The sequence below is a fragment of the Phalacrocorax aristotelis genome, chromosome 2 (assembly GCF_949628215.1).
Source record: "Phalacrocorax aristotelis chromosome 2, bGulAri2.1, whole genome shotgun sequence".
Lineage (NCBI taxonomy): Eukaryota > Metazoa > Chordata > Aves > Suliformes > Phalacrocoracidae > Phalacrocorax > Phalacrocorax aristotelis.
Genome location: NC_134277.1, coordinates 145581420 through 145597142, shown reverse-complemented (window position 1 = coordinate 145597142; position 15723 = coordinate 145581420).

Sequence of the window (15723 nt, the reverse complement as noted above, 5' to 3'; positions counted from 1 at the left end):
ATGTGGTTGGGGGGTGGTATTGGGGAGTCATATTCAGCTAGAACGAATGTTTTTGGAATATATTTTATGTTGTAATTGAGCATGTCACACAGAACTTCCATGTATTTTCGAGGGATATTGTGGTCTGGAATGCTTTCTGTTGTCACCAAAAGCAAAGGTGATACTTAAGCAATAAGAAAATGAGAACAAACCATGTCTTTAGCCATCTCATTATATTCACAAGAAGATGGGCTAAACTTGCTAATGTACTTGCCATGTTATGATATAAACCAAGTAATAATCATATAAAATGCATTAAGTAATTCAGAAGCTTTGTTAGGATACCAAAGTTTTGATGAAATTACATACCTGCTTGTGTACTCTACTCTGAAAGTCAAAGTAATCATCTGGTGAAAAATATTCTGCTGTTACTGCTACTTCAACTACTCAGAAGGTTTCGGTAGGTATCATGCATGGCAACAACTTCCCAAGTAAACTGATGCAGCAGCCGTGAGGAATGCCCGTGCACTAACAGCTGTGGTGAGGCACGGGCGCATCCTGCCTCAGCTAAATATTCCCCAGGGCCTCTGCAAAACTTAAATTTCTTTGAACAGTTGAGGCATATAGTGTCTCCTCTCTGCCCATCTTTTGCCTGTCTGCTTCCAACACATGCAGGAGGAACTGACATTTGTCAAGTCATTTGTTTTTTGAACCTTCACAAATTTCTCATTTCATTAATGCCAGCTGGGCTGGATCCCATCCTGTTGTCATCGTTCAGTTGTGAGGGTTGGGACCTTCAAAGCGATAGCTAGGGGACTGGCACAGGGTACTTACCGTGTACAGCAACCTCAGGCAGTTTAAACACTTCTGCTTGGGAAATAGAGCTTTTAATGTTTCATTTCCTAGTAGGCAGCTGGAAAGTACAACCCCCACCTTCCCAAAATGAAAAGAGAAAGAGAGTATCACATGCAACCTGAGTGGAGTTAAAGAAAATATAGAGTACAGAGAGTATATTAATGGCCTAAAATGCAGGGTAGTAAAAAAAATTAAGGAAACCCTCATCAAGCAAACAATAAAGCAACTCCCCTGACCACCTGTCAGCCATGATGTAACATCACCTGTCGCTGCAGTCACTAAATAAAAGATAGTCAGAAGCTGCAGCATTGCAAGAGAATGGAGCAGCCATCTTCAAACAAGCTGTGCGATCAGCTTAATGAAGACATAATTCTTGATCAGCTGCAAACAGTATTCATTGGGTAATCCCGGCCAAGGGGGAGGAAGCGCAAAGGCAGAAGCGAGGCCCGGGTTAGCCAGAGGGATTCCCCTGTTTGCAGCTGCAGCGCAGAGCACTGGCCTGGGAAGCATGGCAGGGATGGCCCCGAGAGCTCCTCCTGCCCCTGCGGCTGTACAACCCGCACGGCACTTGTGCATTCTGCTGCTGCTGCTGGGGGTCTGAGTGCTACCCAGGTTTAGAGAGCAGTTGCCTTTAACTGTCTTGGTTGAGCATAAGTGGTTTTATTTCCTTGTCTTCTCCCCAGTAATTTTACTCTCCTTCAAGGCACCACACAGGTGCTCTGGGGCTCTTTTGGGGTCTCCAGAGCTGTCAGGCTCCCTGCCCGCCTGGGGACGAGAGTGCCTGTCCCTGCCTGCAAGTGGTTGCACGCTGCCCTCCCAGAGAGGGGATCCCCTGCACCCCTGGGGTGCGGAGTGGGTTACAAGGAGCTTCCATCACCAGGAATTAGGCTATGTGCTTCCCACTGGCACCACAGCGCTTCCACCTGTCAGGTGACAGTCACCTGCTGTCACCCCATCCCCCCATTGCCCTGGCACCCCGCTGCTCCTGGCTCTGCACCAGCTTCTGCAGCCCAGAGAGAACTAGATAAATGGGAAACCAGAAGTAGCTGTGCTGCGTGGGAACCTTTGCCGGGGGCACTGGAGCAGCTTGAACCCCATGTTGGAGCCGTGGCGCTGCCTGGCCGTGTCCCTTGCTGACCCTGACCCATTGGCTCGCCTTCCCTGCTGGCATCGTCACTCACCAAGCCCCCAGCCCTGCTCAGCAGCAGCCTGAAATTTGGGTCTTTTCTTCTCACGAAGCCTGGAAGACATTAGCGTCTCTGGGATTTCACCTCTTCACTCAGTCACAGCTGAGGTGACTTGGAGCTTCCCACGCTGCCAGCAAAGCTGGCGGCTACTCAGGAGGCTGGTGTGATCACCTCCATCTCCTTTTGCTAGAAAACCATGCTAGCAGAAGAGTCTTGCCATTTTCTGAAATAAAGGGGAAACTGTGGCAGCCCTGTGACATTCTCAAGGCAGTACACGAGTCAAAAACACCAGTCATTAAACTAAGAAGGAGAAAGAAATTATTACCATCTGGAAGTACCCAGAGGGAAGCAGAGCAGATTAGCTGGCCTAGATAGCATCGCTTGTGTCTTGCACCAATGCATCTTAACAATAACCCTCCCAGCCGGACTTATTTCAGGTCTTTCCGTAGGAAAACATCCTAAGTGTTTAGCTGCTAATCTACAGCTGGAGGGGGGGAGGGGGTTTTTTATTATTTTGTTTTTCATTTATGCAAAAGATATTTCAGTTGCCTGTTTAAGTGAAGCAACAAGTATGATGAGTTGATGATGAGTCACCAGGCCAGGAAAAAGGCTGCAGGAAGGCTGGACTATTTATAAAATGCAAAAGAAAGAAAGGAAATATATTCTAGATGCAGATAGATCTGGAAGGTGACTCCAACTTCTTTTGTGGGATCACGTATTCCCAGGCACCAGACAGCAAACCTCCCAGGAAGGAGAAGGGAAGTGCTGGCAGGGCGTGTGTGCTTTTTCGGAAAGGATTAATTTGCACTGCACAGAGCAGCAAGCGCTGCAGAACCTGCTGGCCACTCACCCCTGACGTGGGAGAGCTTTGCAGCTCTCTTCTGAGGGGCATGGCCATGCAGCCAGGCTCCCCCTCGTTTCTTGCCTTTGCACCGGCTCTGTGTGCTGAGCAGGGAGGTAAACCAGCCCAAGCTCTGCGCCGCTGCCGCACAAGCTTTGGCTACATGCACCAAGAAAGCTCATTGCAAGGTCAGGTACTGCTGTGTGAGACACTGCTGGCAGCGGCACAGGTGTGGGGCTCTGCAGGTGATTGGTGGCAGCTGGAGGGGCTTCCTGCACCTCCTTCTCTGCTGGCTTCTCTGCTGGGAGGTACCGGGCCATGGGCAGGAAACCTCTCCATGGTTCAGCCCCTCCAGCTCTCAGTTCATCTGGCTCACACCACCGTACCGCGAGGTGGGATGCAGAGGTGCCACTGGGAAACAAACAAAAAAGCTATTCAGCAATGAGTGTGAGACCTTGGCATGGCTGGGAAGGGCATTACTGAGTGCACAAACTGACCTAGGTGGTCCCACAATCTGGAGGTACCATTGCCTGACGCTGGGCTTGGGCAGTGGAAAGCAATGGAAGCTTCACCTCCACCAAACACTGCCAGAGCTGTCTCCAAGGGCAAGTGCAAGCAGCGTGCCGTGGCCTCCTCGCACAGCAGATGAGTGCACACCTCCCTGGGTTTTGATAGTAAAATTCTGGATAATTGTAGCTGCTCTGGGGTGCAGTTGGGTGGTGGCAGTGGGAAGGACCCATTGCCAAGAAGGCAAAGAGCACCTGAGGTCTTGAAAGGCCCACCTGCAAAACATGATCAATGTCTGTTGGATGGGGTTACACCATGCCAGTACCTGGTGCTTTCCGAGCAGAGGGGTCTGCAGCCTGGGTCATTCGGGTGGCCAACACAGCTTTGCCCTCTCTTGCCTGTCCTGTGCTCACATCACCCCTACTTCGGACACTAGGTTAGAATCCAAAACCCTGTCATGGATCCGTGTCACAGCATGGTTCCTGCTTAAACAGGACACATGGACTGGAAGGCAGTGAGCTTGTTTTATCACTTTAGACGCGGATTATGCGCTGGTGGCTTGGTTCAGTGCTCACAGTTCTCATCTGAGACATAGTTTGACGCTGGTGTTCAGCACATGTCCCCATTTGTGGGATATCTGCCTATCTAATGTGATTTAACATGTTTAGGAGTTTATTTAGGCTCTAATTTCATAAAGCACAGGATTGGGGTGAAGAAGAAAGATGGATCTTTAGTGTTTAAGTAACAATTTCTCTTGACTAAGCTTACACAAGGGGAAAAAATGGTCAGTATTATGTGCACACCTTTTCAGGATTCGAACGGACAGCAGTTCAACAAGTAAATAGTGTGAGCCGGGTGGCAGTTCCTCAGCTAGTACATCTTTAAAGAAATCACCCAAATCAGCATGTTTCTGTGTGGAAATCAGTGATGCCTCACTCAAGGAAAGTCAGTTTTGTTTGCTAAACTTAAGACAGATGGCTGCATTTCTTACCCACTGCCTTTAAGGAAACAAAAAGGGGGCATCCGATCTGTATGTGCTGAAAGTATTGTTGGTGTTAGTAGGTAACAAGAAAAGAAAAAGAAAAGCATTCCTGCAAGGCTATTTTGGTGGCTTTTACTGCCATCAATGGAAACTTTGCAATGAAGCATTAACGGATTTAGTTTTGCAACGGTACTGCTGGGGAGGAGAATTCCTCAGCAGTATAAAGTGGTGCTGTCTTGGCTTTGTCATGCCACATCTGAGAAATACAGGCCCTGCCTCCTGAAAGCTTTAAGCCTATGTTGAAAGCCATTCCAACACTAAAGCAAACTTTTAATTGTTCTCAAAGGTGGTGTTTTCTAGGGTCACTTAAATACAAATAATCTCTGCAATAAGGAATCGATCTGCTTTATTTCTGTGCATTGCTAATGTCGTTGGTTGGCTTAAATAGTCTATAAAATAAACCATTTCTTTTGCTTGAGTAGTGCCACCACGGTACGCAGTCTGCAGTGGCTGGGAGCTCTTGGGAAGGCACAGTCTTATTCCACAGAGACTTTGCAGGGCTTGCCAGGGCTGGCGTCCTCAAACTGGGTTTCAGACGTTACGGTATCTGCTGCTTCACTTTGGTGCCAGGCAGGACAACCTGCGGCAGTTAAGTCTGCAGTTAGGAGACAAAGCTTGGTGTTGGTATCTCACAGGCGATGATTTACGGTTTCTTTCTCCTGGACTTTCACCTGTCTGTCTTGAGCTCTGAGCCTTTGGCATTTTGTTATTCTGTGAAAGCTTCAGTTCTTGTCTTATTGACAACGACGCTGGACTTGCTTGGTAGATCATTGCATTTTTGGAGGAGTGTCAGTAGGACCAAGCATCACTTGGGTTCAAGGGCGTGGGCAGTTTTCACTTCCCTCCTTTCTTCATCTCTCTTCTGGGTGTTGACCGGCTGGGGAGGAGGGAGCAGCGCTTTGTCCTCCCCATGCTGACTGTCTGCACTAACACACCTCAGACGTGGGGCTGGGGGCGGGGAGGAGAAAACCAGGCAGAAGGAACAGAGGGATGGGGCTACCCGCTCACCCACCTGCTCCAGGAACCACAGCCAAGGCACGGCCTTGCCACTAATTAGCGTAATTAATACCCATGTAACAGAAACTCTTTACAACCCCGAGCACCGATTGCAGTACAATTTCAGTCCTGGGTTTGAAGCCACAGGACTCTCTGTTAATGTCACCAAAGTGAAATAAATTGTTGCTATTAATTAACTTTTTTGCCTTTTGGCCTGTTTTTCCCTGATACATTTTGTTTACATGCTGATACTCTCTGTTTTCCCCACTGCTGCCTATTTCTTTCTCTCTTTAATGTTTATCAAACAGATTTAATTCCCTGTCCTTTCTGCAGTCACTTTGCCATTGCTTTAATTTGTCCCCACCCCAGCTTTGTGGGTGTACTGCACAAGAGGAAGTGGGATGCTTTGATAGGCTGGGTTGGATTTTAAAGTTTTGACAAACACCGATATTTCCCATGGCAACAAACCCTATACGATACAGCACTCAGCAAAAACCTTGCTCTTGCAGAAATAAATGTAGCTCTACAGTGTCGGCTGCTTTCTAAGCAGGTGTTTAATTGCAGATGAGATATGAAATGGGGTCCTGGGCCCTGGCCAGGGTGAGGGAAGCCTCAGGGGTGTGCTAGATGCAACAAAATTAACCACTGAAATTTCCTGGATGTGACCTGAAACTGCAAAAAGAAGAGTTTGCAGCTCTTGCTAGGACAGTAGTTGATGCAAAAACCTCCTCCATGAAGTCCCCCTTGCTCTGCCATCCTTCTGGGTCCCACCAGGTAGGGGGCACCCCCACCTCCCAGAACGCACGCCAGTGGGTTTCCGATCTGGGCACTTGCTGTCAGAGACATCGATGAATTAAACTGAACATCGTCCAAAGGAAGGACTTTCAAGGCAGCACAGGACGTGCTACTGCGGGAGCCAGCTGGGCACTGTGCGCGAAGGCAGGCTCACTTGGCCACAGCTCGGCTCTCTGGTGTTGTTTTCCCTCCTGGCTGGCTGGGGTCAGAAATTCAACCATGCCACGCCATTTTCATTATGGTCCAATTTCTAAGGAGATCTTGGAAAACCCTCTTGATCCTAAGGCCACAGGAAGAAAATTAAATCTCTCTTATTCTTCTCCCTCTGCCCCTCGCACCTTCCTTCAGACAAAAGGTGGTGTTCCCTTAAGCTCTACCTTCTTGTATTGCCAGCACACCAGCGCTAGAACTGACCGAGCCAGCTCGTATTTCAGGGTCTCAGAGAAAAACATATAGTAGTGTGTTCCCCCCTTTTTAAAAGAGTGTCCAAAATAGTTTATTCCTGCTATTTTATTCCTAACAAGCACTTACATGGCTCCTTGCTGAGAGGTTCCCAAAAGGGACAACTTTTCTACATGATGGTATAGGATACATCAAGTGTCTTCTAAGGCCTTGCAAACCTGCCCTTGTAGGTGTAGCTTGAGGCAATTTGCTATTTTTAATGCAGGGTTAAAAGAGACCATGTTTGTGTTAACCACTGCTATGAGTTTGGGGGTCAGAGCCTGAATTCTTTGCTCTGGGAGACACCGATGAGTTCACAGCTGCAGCTGCTGCTCCTCGTTTGGTTGCAGGCTTTGTCCCCAGTGTAGCCTCCTGGCTTTGGGTCACGCAGAATTGTGCGGCAACTGCTGAGGGCTGTGCCGCAGGGATTGCTAAGGGTTGTGCAACAAGGGAGGCAGCCGGCAGGGAAAGGGTGTTGCAGAAGGACTGCTTCAACACACCATGCGTCCAGTCGGGCAGGCGACACCTCTGGCCTGTGTGGTGGGCGCTGGGAGGTGGTGGCTGGCTGCAGCAGCTCCCAGCCCTGGCTCAGCAGCGGCTCCAGCATGGCAAATGGAGTTACCCGAGGAGGAGGTCCACAGGGAGCTGCTGGGGACGGGGAGGCTGTGTGGGTGCTGGAGGTCTAATCGTGGCGCAGGAGGCTTGTGACCCTAGAGAGGGGGGCTGGAGGAAGGCAGGAGTGTGAGGCGGAGGGGGCAGGGATTGTGAAGGGGAGAGCTGGTCCCTGAGGAGTGCAGGGTACGTGGTAGGAGAGGATGTCTCCAGGCATGCTCATACTTTGGAGTAGTGGCTCACAGGGTTTGAAATTGTGGTTCCCTAGGACTACGTAAAGCATAAAAACCGTAGAAATTATTAATTTAGCTGTAATTCTGCTTGCCTCTCTAATTATGGCATTTTTAATGAGCTTCATGGAAAAATATAATCCCAGATGATGTTTTCCTTTTGTTGTTTTCTTCCTCTGCTCTACTTCAGCGTGTTGGCATTCCCCACACATTCCTCTAGTTGACTCAGACCCCTTGGGGAGAGAGCCCGAGAGGGACGGGCTGGGGCAAGCGCTGTGCTGTCTCCAGCTTGGCAGCACCGAGGTCTCAGCTGCTGTGCTGTCCGTGTTCAGCAGAAGCGAAGGCCGGCGCCGTGATGCAGATCTGCAGTTCAGTGCCATCCCCGTTCCTGTCCATCATGCACTCTGGAAAGGAGCGTAGGGACAAATTGTTGTTCGCAGATTGTTTTTCTTTTAGCTGCTCTTCCTCTTTACCCTTTCAGAGTTATGAAATCAAGGGCATGAACTCTTCCAGCAGGGATCTAAGACCTTTTGACAGGAACATCTGCACATCCTCAACATAGGGAGTGATGGGGAAGAAGGGCTGAAGGTGCCTGTCAAGAAGGAAGCAGAGAACAGCAAAGGCAGGAGAAGTAGCTTCACTTCTGCTGCTGTTGATCTAGGAAAGCCACTGCCTGTGACTCCTCTAACATCACCTGCAACCTTCTGCCTCCCAGCGTTGAGGCAGGTCCTGCTGAAATGCAGTCTGCATCTTGGCACTGTCTTTGATTTCCTTTTTTTATTTTTTCCCAGGTAATCCTGATTTGTTGTTCCCCTCAAACCCCAGGTAATCTTAAAATCAAGCAAAAAGGGGCTGAGAGGGGCTTTTGTAACACACAGCATATGTGCAAAGCAGGTAATAGGCTATGCTGCCAAGGCTTCGCTCCCCATCCTTGCTCCAACTGCCTCTGCCTGCGTGTTAGTCCTCACAAGTCACTGTGGTGAGACAAAACAGCATTTGCCACGTCTTGCTGGGAAAAGGCCTCCCTGCAGCACCCAGACCTCCTCCTGCAGCTCTGAGAACGATGCCTGGATGCGAGGCAGCCTCCCTCCTCCCTTTGGTTTGCCATGTGACTGCCCATTTTGCAGTTCAGAAGAAAATCAGAGGAAAATTGCTTGTATTAATTTTTATTTTGGCCTTAGAAAGGCGAATTGCAATTCCTAGCAGATTGGGCTGATCTGAATAAATTCTGAGTGGTTCCTGTGCTGATGGCAGTACCTGAGGTAACTCAGTGGCGAGTCAGAAAAATACTGCTTCACTAAGAAATCTGGGAGGCTTATTTTTCAGTCCCTGTAGCTTCTCCGAGAATATCTTCCTTTAAAAGAACAACCAACCAATGAAACAAAAAAAAAAAACCAAAACCCTTTTCTCAATATGAATATATTGATTTGAAAACAAAGCCATAAACTATGAACTCAGCCATCCTTAGACCTTGGTGTCTGGGACACGGCCACGGTATTTTGGAAAGAAGGTCACTCCGTTTCATGAAGTGGGTTTTTCATTAGTCAAAGCTGACAAAAAGCCTCTGGCTTGATTCTTATCGTTTGCCTGGAGTTTCCAAGGGCATTTAGGGGATCATAAACACAACAACAGCCTTTAGGAAAGTTTGTTACAGAGGAAGTTTTTAAGCTGTGGTTGACCCCCAAAGGCATGAAGAGCACTGGTAATTACATGGATGCCTGAATTTATGGAGTTAAATCTTTAATAAAGTCTGTGCTAGTGAAAGATGAAAAGGCAGACCTTCACACACCCCAACAACACTGATTTCCCTGCCACTGCACTTCTGGAACAAATTTAAACCAGCACAGGAGCAGGAGGTTCCCAGCAGCAGGAGGGCTGTAGGTGGTGCGGCCTCTGCGGGAGGTGGGTGCCTCCCCGGCAATCCAGAACCTGGCACGAGGGCTGCACCTCAGTGAACAACCCAGGTCACCCCACTTGCTGTCTGCGGCTCCTGATGCTGAGCCTGGGGATGGTGAGACACCAGTCTGGGATGCTCAGAGAAGTTGTGGATGCCCCCTCCCTGGAAGTGTTCAAGTCTAGGTTGATGAGGCTTTGAGCAACTCAATCTAGTGGAAGGTATCCCTGCCCCTGGTTGCAAATAGATGGTCTTTAAGGTCCCTTCCAACCCAAACCATTCTATTGTTCTATGATTCTATGGTGTCTTCAGCAGGAACTGGTGTGGGGACCTGTTGACCCCAGTGTTGGGGGCTTGGGATTTGAGATGGCTGGGCTGGGTCAGCGTCGAGCAGCATGGGGGAGCAGCGGCAGCCTGCCCAGGAGCAGAGCCTGGGATGTTTCTCCATGCACGCCCAGACCCCAGCCCACCAATTGCATTGCCCAGGTAAGTGCCAGAGCCATTGGAGCAGCAGTGAGGGAGATGTGCTCGCTCTCTCCTGTTCACGTTGGTCACCACATACCTGGAAAGGCTAGCTCTGGAGGGTGGGAGTAAGCCTGACTCGGCACCCAGGACAGCCTCCTGATGACAACTCTGCATCTGGTGTAGATGATACTAAATGACAAACACAGGAGGGATCCTTGCCCCAAGGCTGCAGTCAGGAGCACTTTGTCTGTTCCCTGCTGTGGGGATTTACTTGCTCTGCCCTTCCTGCCACGGAAAGGAATTGCTCTAGGCTTGCCCACTGCCGGCTATTGCCTGGTGGGCTTCCGTGAGAAATGTGAGCTACAAGGCTGGTCCCTTTGGGGCAGAACAAGGCCTAGGACCAAATCTGTAACCCCCTCTCTCTGTATTAATTAGGGCGTTGCTGCAGAAAAAGCCCTGCCAGCACCTACAGCAGAGCTTTGGAGAGAAAATTAATTCAGCTGGCTGTGGTCAATGATCAGTAAAGTCTAGCTGAGGCAGCCTCTCTGGGAATTTCAGCCCTGTTCCAGCCACCTTCAGATCCCAGGAGAGCTGAGCTGGGAGCGGAGCACCACAAACCACGGTGCTTCTTAGCAAACACTGGAGTTCGTGATGAAGCTACTGATGAACTTGGTGCTCCCTGACATGTGGATGCCCACAGTGTGCTGAACGAGCTCTTCCCTGCGTCATGGACAGACCATGTTCAGCCTGCTGCGAAACCTGGCTCTCTTCAGTGCAGAAATTGGAGCCAGGTGGAGCAGTGGTCCAGGCAAAGGACAATTATTTTTTCCTTTTAGGCCAACAGACTAAGCAGAAAATAATTTTGTGCTGCAGATGTCTTTGTATGTGCCTTCTCTGCAAATATACCTGTATCCAAAATCTGAGCTGCAGCTTCTCTGTGCCAAGAGTAGTCCACAAACAGCACCTGCTGCCCCTCTGTACCAGGAGTGAATGCCCTAAGATAAACAAGCAAAAAAGAGGGGAAAAGAAGAAGCTTGATCAGAGGGAATGTCAGCTGATAAAGTAACAAATCCATTTGCTAACATAACTTTTACAACCCCTGAGAACCTCAGCCAAAAATTAAGCAATTCTTTTGCTTTGCTGTGGTGCCAAGTGACTTTCAATCTGCACCATCTGTATTAGCTTGTATGAAACTCTCTTACTACTGCTTTGTTGGCAGAAGAATTTTAAACCCAACTATACTGGTGTTTTAAATTTCAATTACTGTGGCATTCACTGGTGTGGCTGGCAGATAGAACAAGCCTATGCAGCTTGCTTTTGTTCTTTATTTTTCTTTATTTGGATATTTTAAGATTATTTATTTGCTCAGTGGCTCTGGTGATGGTCACCTTTATTTCAGATGAAATGTGCATGTCATAAAACCTATTGGAGAGCCTGCTGACAGCCGTCTCCTTTTGGGTCCTTTGTGTGCTATCTGCAACAACCTGCTGCCACTACCCCAGTAGGAGGTGACGTGAGTCAAGGCTTCTCTGGTCAGGAGTAAGCAGCCTTTTGTGGTCCACATGGATTGTTTTGTGGTCATGTGCCCTTGGTCCTCAGCACTTAACGGAGCTAAAAAGTCTTGCTGCAGCTGATGTGAAAGTCGCCATGGCCTGCTACATCCCACTGCAGGCTCTCGTAGTCATCTTTGGCTCTTCTATATGATGCTGGGCACATCTTCACAAGCATTTATGTGCCTTTCGTAAACGTCGTGTAGGAACAAAAGAGCAGGGAGGGTATATGCAGAAGGATATACTGGCACTTCCTATAAAAATGTTAATGCTGCTTCAGGCCTCTTGAGGGTGTTCAGTGATGTGCAATAGATTACTTCTATATAGCTTTGTGAGCAGTTGCGAATTTAATGCTGTTTTCAAGAAGCAAGAAGCGTCTTTATAATCACAGTCAAGGAGATGGAATAAAAATCATTCCAACCAGCAAGCATAAAAATATCTGGCCTTTACCTTTTGAGTCTTCCTGATAATGTTTGAAATCCAGTTAAACCTCTATACTCAGGAGGAAACTAGCACAAATAATGTCAGAGAGATTGATGTTAATGCTAGGCAAGGGAGAGAGCCTCTGCCTCTTCAAACACATTTAGTTATCCTTCCTCCTGTAATAACCAAAGGAATATTCTAAAAATGTTAGATTATTAGAGGTAAGCTCATCTCCCTGCTTGTTATTTGTGATACTTTGCTCCAGTGTAATGAACGTAAGCGACGAGCTGCTGTTTCTGCCAGATCTCATTGGTCTACCCACAGAAAGCATTGGAAGCAACCCGCTTTTCAATTTGTAAATTGGGTGTGGAAGAGGTCGATGCATAGAAAGCTGTTAACAGGTCAGAAAGAATAAGAATAAGAATAAGAGAATAAGAATAAGATAAGGTCTAGAAAGCTACATGAATTTAAGTCTAAAGCCTGGGTTCCCCTGAGGTGGAACAAAGCAGATGGGAAGGAAAGGTGGTGTTTCTCTTCCAAGCTGGCCCCCTCAACAGGATAAATAAAGTCAGGTCTCCAGGGTGTCATCAGGAGACACTCCTATGTAGATCCTGAGCCTCAGATTTACATCTATCCAGAGCATGGGTGCCCAGGACTGACCCAATATTGCTGGAAGAAAAAACCTCTATGACGAGAATTCAATTCCCAGAGAAACCAGAGGGCTTCACAGGGGGCTACAAGATGCATCGAGGTCATTTAGGAATTAAGAGTTAAACTTTCTTGTGTGGAGATATCTGTTGTGCAAGAACGTAAGTATTGAATGTTGTTTATTTCCCTTTTGAAAGACAAAAATTCCCTTACAGAAAATGAACTGTGCTGGGATTTGAGTTACTGCTGTCATTGGCAGGGAATGGATGGGAATTCCTTCTTATGCCTTGTGGTGGGGCTGCCCCAGGCTGGATGTACTCTCAGGAGAAGCTAAAGAGCCTTTCAGACGAGCACGCACCATTAGGTCATCTAGTTTGGTATACTGTATTTCAGACCATTAAATCTCAGCTCCTTATCCTTGCACTGAGCTAAATCTTGTGCGTGACTGGTATTTGGGCAAAGGCGTCCACTACTGCCACGATGCAGCAGCAGCAGGGGGAAATCCCACCAAAGCTGTTGGTAGCGTGTTCCAGTCATTGCTTGCCTTTGCATCGCTCTTCAGTCTGGCTTCAGACCACTGCCTTTTCTATCAGGGACTGAAGAGGCCCCTGGGACCTGTTTTTACCCTCAGATATGGGTGGGTGGCCAAAAACGTGAGATCTTGCCATGCTCTAGTGAGAAGAGATTGCCAAAAGAGTGAAGTATTTTTGGTGCAGCCTGGGTTTGTTTACAGATATATCCCAAAGCTTGTGCCTCCCCCCGTTTTGGGGGCAGTCTATTTGGGCAGTCCTTGCTGTGATCTCCCTGCACACTCTCTGTTTGCATTGCTCCAAAATCAGCTCTCTTCCTAACATTCTTGCTTTAAATTTGTCCCTCACTCTGATTCCTTCTGAAGTTATTTGGAACCTCTACTCTTTAATTCTTTAATATTTCACTCATAGTTTTTCTTCCTCCGATAAAATATAGATTTGAGCACTCTCTGTACCATGCCATGCTGGGTCTCAGACATATAAGCCTTCTACTAAACAATTAAGTACTGAACGTGGTCCTCAGGCAGTCTGAGTATGCAGCATCTCCCAACACAAGGACTTCAATGTCCTCAAGGCCGTGCTTGGCTTTTCTATGGGAATTCTGATCTGAAACTGGGTTGTTTTTTTCTGACACCGTTGGTCAACCTTACCCTTGTTCTGTCTTTAACATATCCCCAAAGAGATGATCAGAAAAATGGATAGGTCCCAGTGCTGTCTTTTGTGCGTGCATAGCCCGGTCCCATGGTCCTGGGTGACTCCTGCCTCCAGGTGCCAGGGACTTGGCAGGGTGCGGACCGAGGGTGCTACCTGGCATGGAGCAGGGGTCACAATAATCTGGCAGCAAACAAGGTGCAGCTTTTGTTTCAGGCTCACCAGCACCCTGGGGACAGGCTGTGATAGATAAATTCTCTTCACAAAGGACTTTAGAGGGGAAAATTTTGTTGCACAGCCTGCAGAGCTGCCTGCTGCTAACCAACACGTGGACAGGCAAAACATCCCTCTGCTCCCTGGCTCCACAGTCCTTCGTGAGTTCATTTTTAAACCTCTTTTAAATAAGAATTTATCTCGCATGTAAATCTTACTGGGGTGAGCCTCTGGCTGAAGCCAAGCTCTGCTGCATTGACTTTCCTGTTCCCTGACAGCACATGGCACCGAGGGCCCGGGGCCAGGGCTGAGCAGTGGGAGTGCAGTCCTGGCGAGCCATGTGTTTTCTCCCACACCTCCCATATAGCTGAAGGGTTTAGGCAAAATGAAGTAAGTGCAACAAAACGTCTGTCTGCATCCCATACGTGGTGCTTCACGCACTGTCGTTCCCATAAGCATGTGCTTGCATGGAGATTGCATTGGCTTCTGGCTTGGTCCTCTCCATTTGCTGTCAGGGTGATGGAGCACCTCGTTAAGGATTTGCCTGTGGTTTGGAAGACCCCCCCCAAACATGGGGGGCATGTTTGCCCTTGATAGCTCCTCTGTGCAAGGGCTCTGGGCATGCACAGTGGGATTGAGGTAGTTTATCCCACTTCCACAGCAAGCTGCAGGCATGCCAGGAGGGGAGGCTAAGCAGACTCCCAGTGTGGCACCTGACCTCACAGCTGTGCAAAGCAGGTATGTGCAGAGCAGGAAACCTGCTTTTCTCATCACTAATGCCCCTGGGTGGGCCAGCACTGAAGGAGCTTGGCAACACTGAGGGTGCGAAGTCTGGAAAGTGCTGGACAGGCACCCCTGCACTGTCCCTGCCAGGCAGCCAGGAGGACAAGAGCCAGTTTCCAGAAGCTCCCATGAAGGCAGGGCTCAAGCTGCAGGCAGCAGAACTCTTGCCTCCAGGGACCCCAGGCAGCCTGTACAAAACTCTTTTAGGAGAAGGTGGGATGCCCAGCCCCAAGGGCCCCATTCTGGCCAGTGTTTACCATGGTATTTACTGCTTCTCCTTTCATGTGTGCAGTCATCCTCTGCCATGTGGTGGTTTGATTTACCTCTGTTTTCCAGGGAAAGTAAGAAGCACATGTTAATGGTTGACTAATACTGCAGTCCAGGCATTGTTCCTACTCCTTTAGTAGCTGCTCTGGGCAGTAAACAGAGAGTGCTTTCTCCAGTTTCCTTCGCTGCTTTAATTTAATGTGGTGTCATTCTTTGTACACACTTTGCATACCCTGCATAGAAGAAACCCACCATATTATCATGAAATCAACTGCGCCACATTTAAAATGTCATCGTGCTAACTGAGCACCCAATCTAGACTGGAGTTCTCATGGGCCAGTCCCTTGGGCTATTTTTAAATATTGGGGTAAGGGTCATATTGCACTCGTGCATTAACATCCATAAATCTCTGCAGGTGACAGCCCTGGATTTTGAGCTAAGTGCCTGGCTCTCTAGGCACACTGAGCAGCCAAGCAGGGATGGGGACCTGGGTGGGAAAGGTGGGTTTTTGACACTTTCCCCAAGATGGTAGAATTTTCCATGTTTTGCTATTCACCGCCCCACCTGAGAGCATGGCAAAGGAGTTTCCATCATGAGCTGTAATGGATCACAGGTGGTGTGGTTCTGAGCGTGCTGTGGCCAGAACACCCGGCCTGGCCCTGCAGACACCAATCCTCGTAGTCCTGCCAGCATGGGCCTCCCTGTATGCAGTGTGCGCTTGTGCGGGAACGCTCACTCCTGGGCATACAAACACGTCTCCATTTCCCTAGGGGGATTAACTTTGCAGGTATTCACAGTAACGGTGCGGTTCTGC